Source organism: Bison bison, unplaced genomic scaffold (genome assembly GCF_000754665.1).
Source record: "Bison bison bison isolate TAMUID 2011002044 unplaced genomic scaffold, Bison_UMD1.0 scf7180017864056, whole genome shotgun sequence".
NCBI classification, from domain to species: domain Eukaryota; kingdom Metazoa; phylum Chordata; class Mammalia; order Artiodactyla; family Bovidae; genus Bison; species Bison bison.
In genome coordinates, this window is record NW_011494628.1 from 4,815,897 (window position 1) to 4,826,634 (window position 10,738).

The window sequence follows — 10,738 nt, forward strand, 5'->3', positions numbered from 1 at the left end:
GACGTTTACTCCTTGGAAGGAAAGTTATGACCAACCTAGGTAGCATATTCAAAAGCAGAGACATTACTTTGCCAACAAAGGTTCGTCTAGTCAAAGCTATGGTTTTTCCTGTGGTCATGTATGGATGTAAGAGTTGGGCTATGAAGAAGGCTGAGCGCTGAAGAATTGATGCTTTTGAAGTGTGGTGTTGGAGAAGACTCTTGAGAGTCCCTTGGACTGCAAGGAGGTCCAACCAGTCCATTCTGAAGGAGATCAGCCCTGGGATTTCTTTAGAAGGAATGATGCTAAAGCTGAAACTCCAGTACTTTGGCCACCTCACGTGAAGAGTTGACTCATTGGAAAAGACTCTGATGCTGGGAGGGATTGGGGGTAGGAGGAGAAGGGGACGACAGAGGATGAGATGGCTGGATGGCATCACTGACTAGATGGACGTGAGTCTGAGTGAACTCCGGGAGTTGGTGATGGACGGGAGGCCTGGCGTGCTGTGGTTCATGGGGTCGCAAAGAGTCGGACACGACTGAGCGATTGATCTGATCTGATCTGATACATGGAAAGAAATGAATGTATAGGTGGTTGAGGATCCAAGGGCTAGAATGTTACAGATTTCTATTGATTTTAACTTCCTAGCATCCATCCCTTCTAAAATTTTTGATACTCCTTTGAGAAGTCTTCTCTTCTTGATGTTTGGTTTGCGTGCTTTGAGCTTTCCATGGACTCCTTTCTGCTTTCCTGGACTAGAAACAGAGACTATACTTGGCCCATCAGTAACATTATGGTTAAATATCTACCTGCACATCTGTGAAAGCTTTGTAACTCCTTTCCTTCTGCTGGAGAAAGAAGATGCTCACTACTGGAGTTGCTAAGATGTTAGACTGTAAGTCTAGACTTGACTGGCATGCTGGTACAATGAAGGCAGAGAATGCTTGAGGATGGTGCTATCATACAGGCTCCAAGAACCAAGAGAGAGATTACTGATGACATCTTTGGAGCCTTTTGAGTCACTTATATTACCAGGCTTTTCTGTGCATTAGACCAATACATTTCTTGTTTTGCTTAAGCTATTTTGAATCAGGGTTCTCTTTGCTGCATCCCAGTGATTTCTAACTAATACTTAGAATTAAAATTAAAAGAAAAAACTTTAGATATTAGGTATCGTCAGGCAAATCTTAAGAAAAATAATAACTTGGCAGAGGGCTTGATAAATTTGAAGGAAAAAAAAAGAGACATTGCAGATTATTTTAATAATTCATCTTCACTAAATAAGAACATAAGGTAATACTGAGATACCATGAAAAAGGAATGATTAAAAAGAAAATTACCAGTGTTCATCAGCATGCTAAAATAATGTTAAATGATGTTATAGGGTCTGTAAAATGTTACAGCTGTTCTTAATGAAATTTTCCTGATATGCATCAAGAAATTTAAGAAGTTCTTTTCATTAATCCTTCATTCTTTTTTAATTAATTTATTTTTTAATGGAAGGATAATTGTGTTACAGAATTTTGTTGTTTTCTGTCAAACCACAACATGAATCAGTCATAGGTATACATATATCCCCTCCCTTTTGAACCTCCCTCCCATCTCCCTCCCCATCCCACCCCTCTAGGTTGATACAGAGCCCCTGTTTAGGTTTCCTGAGACATACAGCAAATTCCCATTGGCTAACTTTGGGATTTTACATATGGTAATGTAAGTTTCCATGTTACTCTTTCCCTATATCTCACTCTCTCTTCCCCCTCTCCTCATGTCTGTAAATCTGTTCTCTTAAGTCTGTTTCTCCATTGCTAGCCTGCAAATAAATTCTGCAGTACCATTTTTCTAGATTCCATATATATGCATTAGTATACAATATTTATCTTTCTCTTTCTGACTCACTTCACTCTGTATAATAGGTTCTAGGTTCATCCACCTCACTAGAACTGACTCAAATGCTTTCCATTTTATGGCTGAATAATATTCCATCGTGTATATGTACCATAATTTCTTTATCCATTCATCTGTCAATGGACATTTAAGTTGCTTCCATGTTCTAGCTATTGTATATAGTGCTGCAGTGAACAGTGGGATACATGTGTGTCTTTCGATTTTGGTTTCCTCAGAGTACATGCCTGGGAGTGGAATTGCTGGGTCATATGGTGGTTTTATTCCTAGTTTTTAATGGAATCTCCATACCGTCTTCCATAGTGTCTGTATCAATTTACATTCCCACCAACAGTGCAAGAGCGTTCTTTTTTCTCCACACCCTCTCCAGCATTTATTGTTTGTAAATTTTTTGATGGCCATTCTGATCAGTGTGAGGTGATATCTCATTGTAGTTTTGATTTGCATTTCTCTAATAGTGAGCGACGTTGAGCATCTTTTCATGTGTTTGTTAGCCATCTGTCTTCTTTGGAGAAATGTCTATTTAGATCTTTTTCCCACTTTTTGATTGGGTTGTTTGTTTTTCTGGTATTGAGTTATATGAGCTGCTTATATATTTTGGAAATTAATCCTTTGTCAGTTGCTTCATTTGCTATTATTTTCTCCCATTCTGGGGTTGTCTTTTTCACCTTGCTTATAGTTTCCTTTGCTGTGCAAAAGGCTAAGTTTAATCAGGTCCCACTTGTGTACTTTTTTTTTATTTACATTACTCTAGGAGGTGGATCTTGCTTTGATTTATGTCATTGAGTATTCTGCATATGTTTTCCTCTAAGAGTTTTATATTTTCTGGTCTTACATTTAGGTCTTTAATCCATTTTGAGTTTATCTTTGTGTATGGTGTTAGGAAGTGTTCTAATTTCATTCTTTTACATGTAGCTGGTCAGTTTTCCCAGCACCATTTATTTAAAAGGTTGTCTTTGCCCCATTGTATATTCTTGCCTCTTTTGCCAAAAATAAGGTACCCATAGGTGCATGGGTTTATTTCTGGGCTTTCTATCTTGTTCCATTGGTCTATATTTCTGTTTTTTTGCCAGTACCATACTGTCTTGATGACTGTAGCTTTGTAGTATAATCTGAAGTCAGGAAGGTAGATTCCTCCAGCTGCATTCTTCTTTCTCAAGACTGCTTTGGTTATTCGGTGTCTTTTGTGTTTGCATATGAATTGTGAAATCTTTTGTTCTAGTTCTGTGAAAAATGCCATTGGTAATTTGATAGGGATCACATTGAATCTGTAGATTGCATTTGGTAATGTTGTCATTTTCACAATATTGATTTTTCCTTCCCAGGAACATGGAATATCTTTCCATCTGTTTATGTCATCTTTGATTTCTTTCATCAGTGTCTTATAATTTTCTGTATACAGTTTTGTCTGCTTCATCATTCATTCTTTAGGTTAAGGAAAAATTGCCTATTGACAAGTATGAGGGTTAAATGATATAAATAGAACTCTGCAATAAGTATATGGTCAACAATGGGAAAAGGTTAGGTAATTTTAAGTCTGTGTTGTGAAATATTATACTGCTATTAAAAGTTTACTTACCTCAGTTTCCTTATGTATAAAGGGGTTACGTCATAAGATTGTTGCACAGATTAAATGAATTAATTTGTGTAATGTGCTTGGTACAAAATTAACTTTGTGTAGTACTTACTATTGTTATTTTTATTATCCTGAATCTGATGATCATCTTATCATAGAAAGAAAATAATGATCTAACTGAGTTCTGTTTTAGCTTGAGGTACCTGATCTGGTGAACCTGTCAGAAAAAGGATCTCAAGTGTCTACAGATCATAATCTCCTAATGAAACATAGGAGTTTGTCCTGAATCCTGCATAGTCTTTAACAGTGTCTGGGGTTTTTATCATAATGAAAAACTGGGGAACAAATAGGATGAAGGAACACAGACAGCTTCCTTTGCCTAGAATCCCTGCTATCTCTTGCTTTCTTGACAGCTGAATGTCACGCGTGGATGTGCACTAGGACATGAATGGTGATCTTGGGTAAATAATACCTCCCTCTTGGAGTATTAGCTTAAATATTTAGAATTTTTTTTCAGTAACAAACCTTGATGCAAGGTGGGGGACTAGAAAATATTTTGTGATCAGTTGTTTTAGAAAATAATATTAGTGTAAGAATTATCTTTTAATAGCTCTTAACTGATTACAGGGTACTTACAGAATTGTGCTGTGTTAACTCATCCTCAGAAGCACTTCCTTTTCAGGTGCAATTTCTTCTCTACAAATGTGGAAACTAAGACTGCAGGAAATATGAAGTATTAGTCAGGTGTCCAGGTATTAGTTTCCATAGCTTGGACTCAGGCCTTCAGATTCAAAGACTGTAGTCTTCTGCATTATTTGAACAAAATGTAGCTACTTAGAAATTATCCCAAAGCACTGCATTACATGAAGAGATGGTGCTGGAAGGTGAGGGACCAGCCAGCTTCAGTGAGCTGATTCTGTGGTAAAAAATGCTGCCCATAGAGGACTCGGTCCACAGAAAATAAAATGAATGCAGGACAATTTGATGGATATGTATACAAAATGATCTAATGACTTACATTGTGAACTTTTAATTTTTGAGTTTGGGGGAACTGATTATACAGTATTATTAATGTTAACTGGCTTTCATTTGTACAACTTTTCACTAGGCAAAGTGTGGATATTTTAGATACTACTATGAAAAAGAAAATAGTATGCATTGATATTTTTATATAAAGTAAATGTGTTATGTTTTAGTGTTAATCAGATGAACCACTGCATAAATCATGTTTGCTTGGATAAAACAGATGAATTAATTATAGAAGGAGTTATAATAGAGTCTAGGTGATACCATTTCCAATAATTGATTCTCTTTTTTCAGTTCACTGATTAATAGAAAATTCCATGGAAGGGTAGATGTCTAGATATTTTCCTCTTTAGAAACTACTTCCATTTTCTAAGAGAAATAAGCTACAGCTGATTTAAAAATGGCACATAAGTATTTCTAGTGTTATTTTAAAACTTCTCACGTGTGGGAAAGGGAATTGGCATTTATAAAATTGGGTTTGATTTCATACCTCATGCTTTTAAAATCCTCTAACAAGCCCTTTGAAATAAAGCCCTTTCAAATAAATATATTTGAAATAACTATACTTTAATATAATAACTGCTGCTGCTGCTGCTAAGTCACTTCAGTCGTGTCCGACTCTGTGCTACCCCATAGACGGCAGCCCACCAGGCTCCCCCATCCCTGGGATTCTCCAGGCAAGAATACTGGAGTGGGGTGCCATCACCTTCTCCAATATCATAACTAAACTATGACAAAAATTAAGGGGCTTGTTCAAGGTTGCAAATCTGTTTAGTTGCAGAAATTAGACTCAAAGCTAGAGGTTCTAAGTTGTGCTTTAATAATGATGATGACAGTGATAACTAATACTTACTGAATCTTTACATGCCAAGCACTATATTTAGTATATAATATGCATTATCTTATTATCTTGACCTGGAATATAAACTCTTCAATGAAATAAAAATAGTCATTGTCTTTCAGGGTTAAACTAAGTCTGGTATTTTAAAAGAGAAGTGCTTGCAACTTTAATTACATCAGCAGTATTTTATTATAAAATGTCATAGAATTATTTTACTTGATTTGTAATGATTTTTTGTAGCTTGATTACCCTTTAAAAGTCCTTGAATTTAAATTAAATATTTAAATTATTTTTAAAGCTTATGAAATATGAGTCATCAGTGGAAGAATGTTTATTTTGTTGTACTGTCTTGACTATTACTTGCTAAACAATCACTGCATTTCTCAAGTCATCCTGTCTTCTTTTTTTTTTTTTTTTTGGTCTAAAGAACTCCTGCACATGTTTCAAGAATTAACTCTTATCCCCCTCTTAAGTAATGCCTTCTTTGATGTCCCCCTAAAAGCGCTTTCTCCTATCCTGTGCTCTCCCATCAGACTTTGTACACAATTCAGATTTAAAGTAGTTCAGATTGCCTGATCTATTTTAATTGTTTGTTTTCACTTGTTGGACTGCCATAGAGACTCTGAATCCCTCGAGATCAGAGTGTTGTCACCTTGGTATCCTGAGTACTTAACATAAAATCTAGAAGTTTAGTGCTGCTTAGTGAACTTTCTTTGAATGAGGATTTTTTTCACATTTGATATAGTTTGCTTGTTTTTGTCACTTCTGGCTTGGGTATGAATCTTTTCTTTCTAGGCTATTCTGGTTCTCCTAATTTCTGTGTTTACTTCTTGCTTTAACATACCGGCTTTTATTTTTTTTTATTTTTTGAGGAGAAGGGAGGATGGATGTGTGTATGTGTGTATGTACACACATACACATGTGTGGAATCATAGAGTCTTCATATCTGGTGAATAACCTGACACACACGCATACATGGAGTCATAGGGGAGGATGGATGTGTGTATGTGTGTATGTACGCACACAGTCGTAGAGTCTTCAGATCTGGTAAATAGTCTGACTCTGTCACTTGCATAGGTGAAGAAAGAACAGTTGGGTCAGATCCCACAGCTTTTCACCAAATTTGAATTATCACCTAGATTCTCAGTCCACTGTTTGTTTTTTTTTAATTTTATCTTTGTGCCTGTAGTTCCACTTTGCCTCAGACCATTTTGAGGTTACAACTCTCATCAAGGCGCATACTTTAAAAAAAACACTCTTACACACTCAGATCATTTGAAATGATGATTAAATAAATTACTGAGTAATCCTAACCTAGGATTCTTTTGCCAGAGTCAAGATACTCATTGGGAATATAACAAGGAATTATAGTCTCTGCCTTCAGTAGCTCAACATTCAGTACTGGAAAAGGAAGGAAAAGACACACAGATTCCATTGGCAAAAAGTGATACTATAAAGATTTTAACAAAATGCTATGGAGATATTAATGGTTCCACTGCCTTTGCCTGGAGGAGTCTGGAAAGTTATCATTGGTTGGATGACTTTGGATTGCATCTTGAAGGACAAGTAACTGTTTCCCAGGATAAAAAGGGCAGGAGTGGAAAAGCTTTCCACACAGAGGGAAAGAGGGAGTCCTTCCATGGTTGTGTCCCTAATGTTAACTACAAACTACAGTCAGATAAGCTTTATTTCTTCTTGTAGAAATCCGCCCCACATCTTTTTTTAATTCCATGAGTGTTTATTGGCTTAATGTTTTTTAAAGCCCTTTCAAGCTTGCCCAGGGGAAATGGTAAAATTTATTAGAGTCCAATTAAGTGAGTTATTTCAGGAGTTCTGTTTACATATTTGTTTCATCAGTAAGAGAAAAGGTGAAGAGATGAACAGAACTGAGGGTGTTGAAAGTTACTTTTAATTTTTTTAGTTTTATAAAATCAGAATTCTTAACATTTTATCAAAGTACAGTTAATGGTTTTCTAAAATCTAGAAGAAAATTCAAGTGCTCCTGATACAGTTCAGTATCAGGATCGCTATGAGTAAGCTGTTTTTGCTTAACTGGTCTCGTATTAGTACTGTTTTGTTAAACTTCTTCCTCTGTAAGGAAATCCTGTCCCCCCCCCGCACCGCCCCCCCCTTAAGGATAGTGGTTTTTCCCTTCTGCAAATCAAATTACAGTTTTTTTATTACCAACATTACAAAATTGAAAGAACATTAAAAAAAAAATTGTCAGACACTAAGTCAAGTAATGTTATATATAATACTCCTCCAACTATTTATAAAGTTGTATATTTTCATGATTTTTAAGAGTTGAGATTTAATGATTAATGTTTATCAAAGTGTGACTTTTCACATTTTCCTTTCTTTGGAGTTTCTGAGCCTATTAATAAAATATGCTAAGGTGTCAATTTTATGTTTTCCTTTTTCTTTTTGCGTGTTAATCTGTTAATCTGCTTGTTTCATTGCTGTTACCCACCTGGCAGACAGCAGACCTTAATTGAGTGGGACTGTAGGTGCAGTCTTTTAACCATTGACTATATTCTAAGTTTAGATGCAAATGGAAATATAACCCATTAGTTTGGTCTCATTAGTACCACTCAGGGACTGACTACGTTAATTGGTCACAGTTCAACAAGATTGCCTGAGTGGTCTTGGAGTTGTTTTGAACCATTAGCATTTTTTCATCCTGGGCTTTAGGATCAAAAACATTCATTTTTTAGGATGACTGCCTTATTTTAGGAGTGGGTGGAGTAGCTACGAAGAAGCATTTTTCTATGTGAACATATTCATTTAGATACTTTGATAGGAAGTATGTTGAGCAAATAGATTTTAGTCAGATCTACTGTTTTTTTCATTATCCTGGGCTTTTTAATTCTAAAAATAATGTTTAACCTTATTAGTGATCTACACACTGAAAGGTAAACTAATGTATTTTAGTTACTGCGTGACAAACTGTCATTCAGAATGACAGCTGCACCCAATTACATTGAAAAATTATGCTGCCATACTCTGAAATAAATTGAAGATGCCCTGCTTAGAAAATATGGGAAATAGACATTTACAAGAGAGATTTTTCTAGTGAAAAATATAGGGGTTTTAGATCACTGTTACAATGCATTCTGTATCCTGGAGCTCAAATTTATTATCTTTGTATATAAAGGAAATAATGTATTTTCATTTTAATGCCTATCTGACCCCATAACCACTTTATTCCACAGATACTTTTTTGAATACTTAAACCATGTGTGATGCTAAGCTCTGAGGATATAATGATCATGACCACAGTCCCCACCCTGGAATTGATAGCACTGTAGGGAGTGAAAAATGCAGGCAATGAAATGTGTAAATTCTGTGATAGAAGTAAATTAGCGAATAGGGGGTGACACCGAAGGGAGAAATGTGCCAAGGGAATCAAGGGAGGACTTCATGAAAGTGATGATGTTTGAGTTGAGTTTTGGAAGATGGCCTGATCTGTGTAGGGCTGTGCAGTCATATGGTAGCTACCAGTCACATGTGGCTAGGTGAGCACTTTCAGTGTTCCATAAGCATAAAATGTGCACTTGATTTTGAAGAGCTGGTATAGAAAACGTAAAACTGTCATTAATTATTTCAAAATATTTATTACATGCTGAAATCATACTCTAGATACATTGTGTTAAATAAAATATAAATTAATTTTGCTTATTTTCTATTTTTCTTTTAATGTAGCTAATAAAAAATTTTAAATTACATGGCTTGCTTTATATTTTTATTGGCTCTGAGTTACAGCATTGATTTGTAGGGGACATCTCAAAAGTTGATGAACTGTTGGGAGTATAGGAAGAAACTATTAGATACTCTAGCATGCTCTCTCTTTTAAGAGAAATATGTATGCCTATGCATGTGTGTGTAGCGTGTATATACTATGTATTCATATACTGAATATACTTAGACATACAGACATGTACATAATATTTATATTGTCTGAGACACTCATATTGTGGGTTTTCCTGTTATATGTCAGTAAACCTCAACCTAACTAATGCATTGACTTAATAGCAACAATTTAAAAACCACAAGTCACTAGGGAAAAACTTGTTCTCCCTGCCCTGGTAAAAGCTGCCTAAATAATTCATGGAAATCAATATTGCAACAAATTAAAATGCATTTTATTGTCAGCAAATACTTTGGAAGGCAAGTTGTAGACATTGTTACAGAGTTTAAGAAGCAGAATAAAATGGAGTTGCTTTATAAGAGTTGGAGTTGCTTTATAAGAGTTGGATGAAGTTATTTCTAACATGTTTTGCTTATAAAATTTGCTGGATAGTTTCTTAATGAATTAAACAACTGCTTTTTGTAAGTTAACTATTAAAAATTTATATGAAAATATACTTTATGGAAATGCATGTATGCCTTGTTTACCAAAACCACAAATCCAGAAGTAACCTTAACCTTTCTATGCTGCTGCTGCTGCTAAATTGCTTCAGTTGTGTCTGACTCTGTGCAACCCCATGGACAGCAGCCCACCAGGCTCCCCTGTCCCTGGGACTCTCAAGGCAAGAACAGTAGAGAGCAGATTATATATATATATACACACACATGCTTCATGGAGGTTTATCTATCATGATAAGAGTTCTCTATTGTATTTAGGTTGCTAATTTCAGTACTAATTATCAGGAATACCATATTTTAAACAAGACTCATAACTGAATACTAAAATACTAAAGTTCTGTAATGCTAGTGCTTATCTTGCTAAGATTTCAAAGATTATCTTGATTTCAGATATGGAAACCTAGGCACAGAGAAGTTACAATATGTTCCTTTTGCAGTGCCCCTATTTTCTTACTTTGAATCACTTTATCCTTTTCCTCTCTTCAGCTTTTTCCTCCTTGTCTCCCTCATATTTTTATTCTCGTATGCCTTTGTCTATGCATTCAAAGGCATTTCATGTTTACTGGTGTCACCTCTCGTCCAAACAGTGGACTAAAATAATTAACTCTTTCCTTTAGTTAATTATAGTTTTATATCTGCTGCAGTGTTTGTAGAAAATTGAGATCTTTACTTTAATAATAGCAATAATTATCATACTTGATGGAGATAAGAGGGAGGTTAATTTAAACATACTTTTATTTCTAGGTAATTGTTAGGAGCTGGAGTATCCATACTTAGGGATAGTATAATCAAACCTAGGGACAGAGTGAGATTGGAAAGATGATTTTTTCTTTAAGGACTTCAAATTCTAGAAAAAGGGACCACTGTATAAATAAGAAAAAGAAAAGAAAAGAAAACAACTATGTGATCAGACCTTTGTGGTATAACTAATCTGAATTCAGATTCTGGCTCTGCTTTTGTTTTTCTCTTGTGACCTTGAGTAGAAGTATGTATTAGAATACAGTATCAGAGAGGAGGAAGTGATGAACTATTTGCAGGAGTCAGGAAAG